The sequence below is a fragment of the Saccopteryx leptura genome, chromosome 1 (genome assembly GCF_036850995.1).
Source record: "Saccopteryx leptura isolate mSacLep1 chromosome 1, mSacLep1_pri_phased_curated, whole genome shotgun sequence".
NCBI lineage: Eukaryota > Metazoa > Chordata > Mammalia > Chiroptera > Emballonuridae > Saccopteryx > Saccopteryx leptura.
Window position 1 is genome coordinate 48356733 of NC_089503.1, and position 13006 is coordinate 48369738.

Consider the following 13006-nt stretch of genomic DNA (forward strand, 5'->3'; position numbering starts at 1 on the left):
ATTTGTCTGTGTATATCTTTTGGTCTCTGCTTTTATTTCTGCTTTGGCCCAGTCAGTTTTTAGAAGTACAGTGGTACCTTGAGATACAAATTTAATATCTGAACTTATAAGTCAGTCAACTCATATATCAAACTGTTGATACTGGACCCATGCACCAACGCACCAACTAGTGGCAGCTTCCCGAATCACGACTCGTATCTCAGAATATCGCTTGGATCTCAAACAAAAATATAGACCGAGTCACAGCTCACATCTTAAAAAATTCGTATGTTGGTCTGTTTGTATCTCAAGGTACCACTGTATGTTGTTTAATTTTTACATTTTTGTGGGTTTCTTTATTTCTTTTTACAGTTGAATTCTAATTTCAAAGGCTTATGGTCAGAAAATATGCTTGGTATAATTTCAATCTTTCTGAATTTGTTTATATTAGTTTTGTGGCCCAACATACGGTCTATTCTTGAGAATGTTCCATGCACTGGAGAAGAATGTTTCCAGTGCATGGAACCTGATGTTTGGGGCTGAAATGTCTTGTAAATTTCTATTATGTCCATTTGGTCCAGTGTGTCATTTAAGGCTGGTATTTTTTTATTGATTTTATTTTTGGATGATCTAGCTAAAGGCATTAATAGTGTGATGAAATCTCCAAGTATCGTGTTTCTGTCTGCCTTTATTTTTAAATAGATTAACATTTTTTTAAAGACTTTATTCATTTTAGAGAGGGGAGAGAGAGAGAGAGAGAGAGAGATAAAGAGAGAAAAGGGAGAAGCAGGAAGCATCAACTCCCATATATGCCTTGACCAGGCAAGCCCAGTGTTTCAAACTGGGGACCTCAGTGTTTCCAAGTAGATGCTTTATCCGATGAGCCACCACAAGTCAGGTTCTTTGCTTCTATTTTTAGATCAGTTAGTAGATGGCTAACTGATCCCTGGTAGATGGTGCTCCCTGCTTTAGTGCATATCTATTAAGAAGTGTTATATCTTCTTGATAAATGTTCCCTTTATCATTATGAAATGTCCTTCTTTGTCTCTGGTTACTTTTGTTTTCTTGAAGTCAGCATTGTCAGATATGAATATTGCTTCTTCTGCTTTTCTTTGGATATTATTTGCTTGGACAGTCATTTTCCAACCTTTCACTTTGAGTCTATGGTCCTTGCAGGTTCTCATGTCCAGTACCCAGATTTCCTCTTGGTCCAACTGCTGGTCCCCCAAGATAAAATGAGAGAAGTGGAGGCTCCAGAATTCCTGGTGCTGGGTTTGTCAATTGCTGCAACAATGGGTCACTCATTGTGTGTCCTGTATCATTGACAGGATTTCACTCTGGGTAGATTTCAAGAAGCTGGCATTGATGACTGTGACTTGCTTCATCGATATATTGACTCCAATCCTTATTAGAATAAACTGGCAAATCACATATGAGCATAGATGGGGATAACCCTAGGTAAGAGTCCATGGAAATCTTCAATACTGCTACTTGGAGGAGTGCCCCTCTTTTTCTCAAAGAGAGCTCTTTCTTGTAAGGGGCCAATACCATGTTCCTTTCTCTCATACTTACTGTCAAATTTATGATAGTTATGTGAGTTTTCACCAAAAAAAAAAAAAAAAAGAATCATCCATACACCATTCTCCATCTCTTAATCTGTCATCTTCATCATCTATTCTGTCATAATAACCAGATCCTTGAGAATGACTTCCATGGTCATAATCAAGCACTGGGTTGAGACTATTGAGACGAGGACCATGATTGTCAAAACTATCTCTTCTAAAGTGTCCTTTTTTCCCCAGTCATCCCTAGATACTCTGTAGGGTGGCTCCCGTGTAGCAGATCTGCCATTTCTAGCATAACTCAAGGTAGGGCCTTCTTCAGTTCTCCTCCTTTTAAGTTGTAGAAGAATGTAGGGCAAATTCTCAGGAGTAATCTTGTCTTCTGGATAATGACTCCATTCATCTAAGTCTCTAGCAGACAGACCAAAGCTGGCCGAAATGTTACAGGCTTGGTCTGTATCTCCATGGAGTTGAGAAAACAAAGGGAGTAGACCTCTACTTTCAATGTTAAATATAGGCTGCAAATTATGGGAAGAAGTACTAACATAAGAGAATGTATCATGAGCTCTTTGTTGATTCAATGCAGAACTAATTTCAAGATTCATTAAACTAGCAAGGCATGCAGTACCCTGGTTCATTCTTCTAAGAGATGTGGCATACTTAAAGACTGGGTAGCAGCAGCAAGAAGGCCTATTCCTGTTGAAGAAAGGTCATGCCCATGATCCTGCATGTGCTTACTGAGAGATGACTGCTGGAACTCCTTCTTGTCTAACTTATAGATTAAAAAAAAACGTTTTTTTAAGATGGCCAAAAGGAAACCTCAAACTAGAAAACTAGGTTAACTGTGTTTCAGAAAATGGTAATGACAAAAAAAAAAAAAAAAAAAAAAAAAAAAAAAAGGATCAATAAGGACTGTGGAATCTTCTTCAGGCTGAGAATCAGCAGACAACTATTAAGGAAAGGAAAAGGGAAAAGGAGAGGTAACTCTTTCCTGAATTGCCTTCTTTTTAAAATGGTGTAGTGTTCCATTGTGTAAATATTCCACAGCTTTTTTTATCCACTCATCTACTGATGGACACTTGGGCTACTTCCAAATCTTGGCTATTGTAAGTAATGCTGCAGTGAACATAAGGGTGCATATATTCTTTCTAATTAGTGTTTCAAGTTTCTTCAGATATACTCCCAGAAGTAGAATCACTGAGTCATACAGTAGTTCCATTTTTAATTTTTTGAGGTAACTTTATACTGCTTTCCACAGTGGCTGTACCAATCTGCATTTCCACCAACAGGGCATGAGGGTTCCCTTTTCTCTGCATCCTCACCAGCACTTGTTGTTTGTTGATTTATAGGTGACAGCCATTCTGACAGGTGTGAGGTGCTATCCCATTGTGGTTTTAATTTGCATTTCTCTGATGACTAGTGACATTAAGTATCTTTTCATATGTCTATTGGCCCTCTGTCTGTCCTCTTTGGGGAATTTTCCATTCAGGTTCTTTGCCCTTTTAAATAGGATTACTTGTTTGTTTTTGGTGTTGTTTAATAAGTTTTTTTGTTGTTGTTTTTTTAAAATAAATTTTGGATATTAACCCCTTGTCAAAGTCATTGAACGAAGTCATTGGTGACTTTGTTCTCCCATTCAGTGGGCTGTCTTTTCATTTTGTTGATCTTTGTTTTTGCTGTGTAAGAAAACCCAAAAAGCAAACAAAAAACTGCAAAGAAACCAAACATCAGGTTTTTATTATTCTTAAATTTAAAATTGCTTAATTAAAAAATATATGCATATTTTTCTATTTATGTGTTCATCTTTTTTCAAATGCTGTATTTTTAGATATTATATGGAGTGCCCCTCTCTTTCTGTTGGAGTCCTTGGTGATGCTGGGAAGTTATATGTATAATACCCTGGAGTCTACCAACACCGTTTTTCTAACTTGTATCCTTTGCTACCTATTTCCTGTCATGATCTTCTTAGTTCACTTCCTCTCTTTTGCTGGACTTTATTCTCAGGTAGCTTCCTACTACATGTAAATATCTTGCAGGTTATAAAATCCGTGAACTCTTTGTTCTACTGCTCAATTTGTTGGGTAATTTGGCTGCGTTTAAGTTTTAAGTTAAAAAGTTTCCCATAGAAAATTTGACAGCCTTGGCTCATTGTCTACTGCTATCCAGTGTTTCTAAGGAAGAGTCTGAAGCCTCATAATTCTTATTCCTTCTTTGAAATTAAAAAAGAAAGAAAGACTATCTTATAATATTCTCTTTATTTCCCTTGTCCTTGAAATTTCATGTTCATGAACTTTTAATGTGGTTGTTCTTTCATTTATTGTGCTAGATAGCCTGTGGGTCCTTTCAATCTTGAGACTTGTCATTGAGAAAGTAATAATACCCTCCCACTCCCTGCTCATTGTTTTCTCTATTCTTTCTTCCTGTAGCTCTTATAGTTTGTATATACAGTTCTTGGATTTATCTTCTATTTAATTTTTCCCCCTACTCATTGGTCATCTCTTGATGTTTGTTCTCTTTTTCTTCAGATTTTTTTTTTACTTTATTTTCCAGGCATTCTATTCAAGTTTTTAATTTTGGCAACCATATATGTTCATTTCCAAAAGCTTTTCCCTAATCTCTGAGTTCTTTCTGTCTTGATTTCCTACTGTTTAGTGTATGTGTTTTTTTTTGTATATAACTGAGGGGTAGCAGTCAGGGGAAATCTTTTCTTCTGCTTTGCGTATCTCTGTTACATAAGGTAGGGGTTTTTTTTTTCTGTATGATTTGATTTCTCACTTTCATGTTAGAGGTTTTCTCAATTATTTGGTGAATCTTCATTGTTTGTTCATATTTAAGAATAAGTCACAAAAATGTTAATGTGTTTGTTCAAGTGAGAATACGTTGGGGAGTGAATGGTGGTGATGCTTTTCAACTGATGGGCTTCGCTTCACGATACTTGAAGAAGTGGTTGGTCATTTTCCTGTTGCTCCCCAAATGCCGGTGAAGAGACCTCCAGAAGTCATCAGGGAAGTACTTGATAATAAGCATGCTGCCTGTAGCAATCTGGATGGTGGGGAAAAGGACTTAATCCCACCACTTCATTTTATAGACTTTCAGTTAATCTCTTTGTCATTACTCTTGTCCTCCATATTTGCGGTGTCTTGGAACCCTGAGCTTCTCATGTTAATTTTTCCAGAAGAGGAAACTCAGCTCTTCTTGCCTGGGGAAGAAGTGAGTGGGCTGGGTATCAGACATCTTCATCTAGGTGTACTGGCTCTGCTGAATTCATCGGCTTTCCAAGGTTTTATGGAATAAAGTGTTGGTTTTTCATGCCCCTGCTCTGGATCTTTTTATCTTTCAAAATCAGTAACTATTCCTCCAACAACTTTCAGTCTTTAAAAAATTTATAGAGCCTGTTCAATGCTGATGTCCCCTGTCTCATTCACTGTGTAGTTTTTAAGAATTATTCTTCCTATCATCTTAGTAGGAGAAGAAAATGAAGAAGAAATAATACATGCTAGTAAATTGCCATCTTTAACCAGAATTTTAACATATAATTTTCATTGATATTGCTACAGTGAACACTTTTTTCTCTGCCTGTAGCATTTTATTCTCCTTTTGCATTTATGGATTAGTGTAGAATCAAAAGCACAAGCAAGGAATTAGATTTAAATAGTTAGAGGGACATTTTTATCCCACATTTCTGAAGCTAAGAAGAGCTGTAGAGAGAATTCAAAGCTAATGGGAAGGGAGATGAAGATCTTTGTGTCATATGTTTTCATCTTTTTCTTTATTAATGAGTTTATTTATAGAGTGACAGGGCTGTGAATGTCTTGGACTCTTAAGTGTGTGTGTGTAGGGGGGGGGAGTCTAGAGCACTTTTCTTTGAAGGGTAAGGAGCCATACCATAAGCTTCTTTAACTTTAGTTCTTTGGTCAAGGCAGATGCTGCTGACAGTCTAGAAGACTTAACTCCCCGAGGCAGTGAAATTTCCATTGAAAAGTTCAAGACATTAGTCCTTAGGGCCAGACATCTTCCAGGGATTGTGCCTGGAGGTGCCCAAGGCTTCTGCTTCTCCCAAATTCCATCTGCAATGGACCACACGTGTGTGAGATCCCATGGGATGAGGCAGGATTTCCTCAGCAGGTAGGAGCTGTTTCACAAGTGTTCTGTTTCTAGGTTGGACCAGCTACCTGCAACATGGCTTCCCTCAAATGAAAGACCCCTCTCTAGTCAGTTAACTCTGATCTTTGGCTCACTGAACTGTGACCTGTAGTAGCAGAATCCTTGCCCATTCTTAGCAGTACCTTGTCTCTCAGTGCCTGCGCCCAAGCCAGTGACGGGAGGCACTGGGCTCCCAGACCAGTGTAGGAACTGAATGACTTGACTCATTTCACCCTAGTCCCTCCTTTGGACTATAAACTCTTCCAAAATTTTAATTTCTTACATTTCTTTCACAAGGCTTTATGTAGTGTGAGCTCAGCAGAGGGACCAAGAAAATAATTATTAAAAATTAGTCCAAAGAGAAGAATGGTAAGTGACAGCCCCTCTCATTCACACATTATTTTATAGTTTCCATAGCCTTTCCTGTGCACTGGCTCATGTGATCATCACTACAGCCCTGGGAAGTTCTCAGGATATGAACAGTGTCTTTCTCTGATAGATGAGGTAACTGAGGTCAGTTACACATTTTGGCTAAGGTCAGACAGCTAATATGTTTCAGTAGCAAGACTCTGTCCCAAGTCTTCTGACTTCAAGTCCAAAGTTGTTTCCAGAGTATTATGGTGTCTCAGAAAATTAATAACAACACAAGATTTGGGTGTCACCCACATAAAAATATCCTAGAAATTGTATTATGTTATACCCAGAAAACTGAGTCTGCTTTCAAGAGTTTGTAGAATCTGGGTCTGTCATTTGCTTGATTGTTGAATTCCAGTTGTTGTTGTTGTTTTTTTTTTTCATACCAAATAATGCATTCATTTGTTCACTTAAAAATACACTGGTTGCTTAAATTGTGTCTAGTACTATTTGGTAGCCAGAAGAAAAATATTGGTCATAGTCTTGTGCTATCCAACAGTTTAACATAAAATGTAGTGTGTAATAGGCAATATGTAAATCTTAAATTACTACTGTAACAAACTACCACAAATATAGTGGCTTGCAGTTCTGGAGGTCAGAATCTTGAAATGAGTTCCTCTGGGCTAAAACCAAAGTGTTGGCAAGGAAGGCTGTGTTTCTTCTGGAGGATATAGGGGAGAATCCGTTTCTTTCCTTTTCCCAGCTTCTAGAGGCCTCTGGCATTCCTTGACTTGTGATCTCATACATTTTCAAACATAGCAATGGCTGTTGAGTCATTCTTATAATGCTATCTCTCCAGTTTTGGCTCTTCTTCCTCACCCTTCCTTATTTAAGGAAACTTATGATCACATTGGGCTCACCTGGATAACCGAGGATATTCTCTTTGAGGTCAACTGATTAGCAATCTTAATTCCATCTGTAAACTAATTCTCCCTTTTATGTAACATAACATAGGCACAGGTTCTGGGGATTAGGATGTAGACATCTTTGAGGACCTATTTTTTTTTCCTGCTTACTGCAGATAAGAAATCTTCCACTGGAAAAAACAATAATGTTGTAATTTTAGGCATCATTAATCCAGGCATCAAATGAGCATTATAAACCATAAATTCAGAGACCAAGAGGAAACCACTCCTCTGAGCTTGAGTGAGTGATCAAAGAACACTTTATATTAGGCAAGGAAATGGAATAAGCAATGTTGCAGGGACAATAATAAACACAGGAAGCCACAAGAGATTCTTAAGTAGAGCCAATCTGATAAACACAGAGTTTGGAGCAGATAAATTTGGTGCTTGGATATCCATGGGCCTCATTCGATTACCACAGCCTTTGTCCTTCTCTGTTGTATAGAAGGGAGAACTTAGGTCCTGAGAGTTTGAATGCCTCAAGAGGAAGTTATTTGGCAAAACTCCTGGCTGGATGGTACGGGGGTTTTCATGGCTCTGGGGGGAGGAGGAGGCTCTAACTTTTGCTGCTGCTCATGAGTGTTCTCAGTAAACCCAAATCTCTGGAATTATTCCCAGAAAAATCCGTATAATTAGCTCTTTCTGTCTTTGTTTCTGATCATCTCCTTTTATGGGATATGCATTTTGCAGAGCCCACTTCTCCATCCCTTTTTCAGTTGCAATTGGATAAGGGGAGGGTTCTAAAGTACAGGTCCAGATAAGGGGTATAGGGCTTCTCTTGAAACATTTTGCAAAGCTTTTGCTTCAGTATTAGATTGCCATCTGAGTCACGTTGGGTCATTAACTCTGGGCCTTTGCCTAAAGCTTCAGCTTCATTTTAGTTTTTCTCATGGGAAACGTGAGGCGGCACAGAACAGAGGAAAAGCACAGAGGAGAGAGCAGAAGAGCTAGTTCTAGCTCTTGGTTGCTAGCTAGCTCTGGGGTGGTAGGCAAGTCACTTCTCCTAGTCTTAGTTTCCCCACCTTCCCCACCTGTCAAATGGGTTGATTTAACATGGCAAACCTTTGGATTCTTTCTGATGGTCTGTATTTGTGATTCTAAGACCCAGCGTCTGTGGGGGTCAAAGTGGATCTGGATTGACTACTCATGGGTCTACCTCCCCATTATCTTAACTTTAAGACTTACTTGTATCACCTGCTTTAGGTCTTCCTCTTCACTTCGGTGTGGTAACTCTTTCATTGGAGATGCTCCACAATATGTGTCATAGGATGTCCCTCATTCATCTATCCCTCCATCCATTTATCCAACAATTAAGTGTTCATTTGTGCAAGGAGAGTCAAATTCATTTTCCTAAGCCTTTTTGTTAGGTAGGAAGGAAGTACCATCCAGACTTACTGAATCATGAGTATCAGAGAATGTTTAAGTTGGAAGGACATTTAGAAACCTGGAAGTTCAATAACCTCATTTTTGCAAACAAGGAAACAAAAGTTTAAAGAGAAGAAGCAATCTGCCTAAGGTCACGTGGTTAGTAAATGTCATAACTGAGAATAAAATCAATTTCCCAGTCTTTAAGTTCAGGTCTGCCTTCTCCCTCCATTACTTACCACATTCCATTAACTGATTGGAAAGCAAAACTATAATGAGCACTAAACTATTTTCTCTTTGAACACAAAGAATTTTTAATGGGGGAAGGATGTGCCCAAATTTGTGATGAGAAACAATTAACACAGTCTCAGTGGAATTACTGGGCCATGGGCCATTGTTTTAGCAAAGGCCTTCTGTAATGGGAGGAAAAAGAAGATGAGGAAAGAGGGAATGCTGTTCTTCCTTGTTCTCAGAATCTTTTGTTTCTGTATTAGGCTGTGCTTGCTCCCAACTCTCTACTTTAATGCCTCTGTCCTACACTTGGTGTCTGTTATTCAGCTCCTATTGCCAAGGTGGAGAAACAGACCTTGGCTGAGTTCTGGCTATAAAAAGAGGTCGTGGGTACAAGGGCCCCATCCCCTCTGTGATCCAGCAGGGACAGGTCAGTGTCTGCTTGATTCGTGTTCAGAACTGGCTACACACCTCATACCACATAGAGCCAATACAGGTGAGAGACCAGTCTCATAGCTGCAGAGGGCAATTGACCTTGACATCCCTCTTCACTCCTGCTGTGGTTTATTCTGTACTCCACTCTGGTTTCTATAGCTTTGCCTCCTATTTCTAACCCCATTGACTCAACCTTTGAACTTAACATTCAGATGTATTGGATATAAAGAACCTCTTGGTTCTCCCTGGGACATGGATTACATTCATCCTATGACTTTTCCCACTCCTGGCCACTTTGGATTAAAATCTAACTCAATTTTCATTGAATCTAGGGATCACTGTGCCAAGTACATCCTGTTGGTTTGCCTTAGTTCCCTACAAGTGGTAACGTGACATCCAGGCCACTGAGTCTACCCCTAGGACTCACCCAGATCTTTGCTCTAGCTAACTGCCAAGACCTGCCACTTGTATGTTCACCTTCTCATTTCTCTGCCCTTATGCTGTACTTTCAGACTCTGCTTTTGACCCCTTTTTGCACCTTGGCTTGGCAACCCTTTCATGTTCTTGATTCACCCACCATTGGTCCTCAGCACTCCTGAGCACTGCTTTGGCTTCACTGGTGCTGTCAGTTAAGAAACTCTCCCTGCGGTCTCCTTTAGAGCCCTTACTGGTGAGGCGAAGTCCTAGTTCCTTCATTCCCATGCCTCGGATCCACCACTAAGGGAAGACTATTTAGAAATGATCAGAGCTTTACCCATGGTACTTTCAGCTGACCATTTTAAATCTCTTGCATACCTGAAATTTGAAATTAACCATAGATTACTAGAGTTTAAAAGTTTAAATATCAAGTCTAGAATTTCTCAAATTGTGGTTCTGTGATGACCTGCCTCAGAGTTGTCACCTTATGAAAAATATGGGTTCCAAGCCACCATCCTAGACAAGCTGAATTGGGGAAGATTATAAGATTGATGATTAGGTAGAACAAAATTTGATGATTACGGATTTACTCTATCTCAAAGAGATTCTAGGTGGGCTCTCATGTAGCAGTAAAAGGACCCTTCTGGTATAGGTGGACCTTGAAAATGAGAAGTTCCTTAAGTCACTAGACTCTCAAAGAAACATTGATATTACATGTATCCACTATTTCCAAAGAAATCATCAATGAATTTACTGGAAACCTTATTTGAATAGAACTCTGACCAGGTACAGTAGGGGATACCAGTTGACTAAAATACTCAGACTAGCTGTGACTTTAATATGAAGACACATTTTATTGGTATCCCAGGGAAACAGAGACAGTGTGGGGATAGCTTGCAACAAGTCTCACCTTGTCAGAGAGGAGCTGTCAACTTTGTCAGGTAAGTCTTTTTTGAAGGCTGTGATAAGTAAAAGTATGTGTGATGAAGAAAAAATGGGTCACCATTTTGAGATCCAAAAATAGACAAAATTTTATGTAAAAGTAAATCTCCATCGGAAATGCCTATCAAATTAAATTAAGAAAGTCTATAGAAATGCAATGAAGTCAAAATAGGTAAAGAAAGATAGCTGAAGTGTTGGGAGCATCTGTATAGCATCATAGATTTTTGATTGAAAAGATCTTCAGAAATCAAATTTTCAATTTTTAAAAAACTCCTGGACAGCCCTGGCCGGTTGGCTCAGTGGTAGAGCGTCGGCCTGGCGTGCAGAAGTCCCGGGTTCGATTCCCGGCCAGGGCACACAGGAGAGGCGCCCATCTGCCTCTCCACCCCTCCACCTCTCCTTCCTCTCTGTCTCTCTCTTCCCCTCCCTCAGCGAGGCTCCATTGGAGCAAAGATGGCCCGGGCACTGGGGATGGCTCCTTGGCCTCTGCCCCAGGCACTAGAGGGCTCTGGTTGCAACAGAGCGACGCCCCGGAGGGGCAGAGCATCGCCCCCTGGTGGGCGTGCCGGGTGGATCCCGGTCGGGCTCATGCGGGAGTCTGTCTGACTGTCTCTTTCCGTTTCCAGCTTCAAAAAAATACAAAACAAAAACAAAAACAAAAACAAAAAACTCCTGGACATATTTGTCAAACAAAATCTTATGCAGAAGATTAAGATCTAAAACAGATAAACACCGAGTTGCTCTGGTTGAAGTATCTGTGTGTGTGTGTGTGTATTAGTAAGAACAGACTAGGTAATGTGCAGTAAAAAATAACCCTCAAAATACATCAGCTGTACAAGAGAGGGTTTTTTAAAAATCTTTTTTAAGTGAGAAGAGGGAAGATAGTGAGACAGACTACTGCATGAGCCCAACTGGGATCCACTGGCAAGATCAGCGAAGCTATTTTTAGTGCCTGAAGTCAATGCTCAGACCAACTGAGCTATTCTCAGCACTTGGGGATGATGCTTGAACCAATCGAGCCACTGGCTGTGGGATGGGAAGAGGAAAGGGGAGAGAAGCATGTGGTTGCTTCTCCTGTGTGCCTTGACCGGGAATCAAACCTGGGTTGACCATACACTAGGCCAACATTTTACCCACTGAGTCAACTGGCCAGGGCCAAGAAAGGTTTTTTTTTGTTCATGTTGGATGTCTGCCATCAATGGGCTTAGGCTTGGCTGATTGCTCCTTACTCTGGGATCCAAGTAATCAGAGGAGCCACCATATTAAACATTGCTGGTTGTCATGGTAGAAGAAAAGAAACAACTCTTGAAATTAAGTATTGGAAATTAAGTGCTCTGATCTGAAAGTGACACACAGCACTTTCATTCAGGTCACACAGCCTTACCCAAGCACAAATGGGCCAAGAACTACAATCTTACCATTTTCCCAGAAGGCATTTTCTTTTTTTTTTTAAATTTTTTTATTTATTCATTTTAGAGAGGAGAGGGAGAGACAGAGAGAGAGAGAGAGAGAGAGAGAGAGAGAGAGAGAAGGGGGGAGGAGCTGGAAGCATCAACTCCCATATGTGCCTTGACCAGGCAAGCCCAGGGTTTCGAACCGGCAACCTCAGCATTTCCAGGTCGACGCTTTATCCACTGCGCCACCACAGGTCAAGCCCAGAAGGCATTTTCTAGTGAAAATATTTGGTGGACACTACCAATGACTATTACAGTGAGTGAGCATGTGCATGTGTGTGTGTGTGTGTGTATGTGTATGTGTGTGCATGCACGTGTGTGAGTGTGAGAGCCTGGAGAGAGAGAGAAAGAGAGAGAGAGAGAGAGAGAGAGAGGGAGAGAGAGAGAGGTGACAAAGAGTTACAGTAGATAAAGACTCATTTTGAAATGAAGTATGAACTTGAGGAAATTTTTCATCAAGGTTTGTTCTGCATTCCAAGTGACAAGTAGCTGCAGTAAAGGCATTCTTGAATTTGCTCTGTTTACCCAGGGAATTCTGGGCATATGAAGAGTTTTTGAAGAGAACAGCAACTGATGATGAAATGTGGTATTTCTCATGTGCTGAGAAAGCCAAGCAGAACTCACCAACTTTTCTGAGACCTGGGAGAAATACTCATGTCAAGATCATAAGTGAAAAACAACACAGAATAAGTGCTGGCGAGGATGTGGAGAAAAGGGAACCCTCCTGCACTGCTATTAGGAATGCAGACTGGTGCAGCCACTGTGGAAAACAGTATGGAGATTCCTCAAAAAATTAAAAATCAAACTGCCTTTTGACCCAGCTATACCACTGTTAGAAATATACCCCAAGAACACCATAGCACTGTTTGAAAAGAAGAAATGCACCCCCATGTTTATGGCAGCATTGTTCACAATAGCAAAGATCTGGAAACAGCCCAAGTGTCCATCAGAGGACAAGTGGATTAAAAATCTTTGGTATATATATACTATGGAATACTACTCAGCCATAAGAAATAATGACATCATATCTTTTACAACAACATGGATGGGCCTTGATAACATTATACTGAGCGAAATAAGTAAATCAGAAAGAACTAAGAACTATATGATTCCATACATAGGTGGGACATAAAAATGAGACTCAGAGACATGGACAACA

The 13006-nt window shown here is 40.0% G+C and overlaps 1 pseudogene; it reads right to left on the reverse strand.

Annotated features, from left to right (window-relative positions):
* Positions 1-1140: 1140 nt before the first annotated feature.
* On the reverse strand, positions 1141-9736 carry LOC136389671 (matrin-3 pseudogene; annotated as a pseudogene).
* Positions 9737-13006: the final 3270 nt, after the last annotated feature.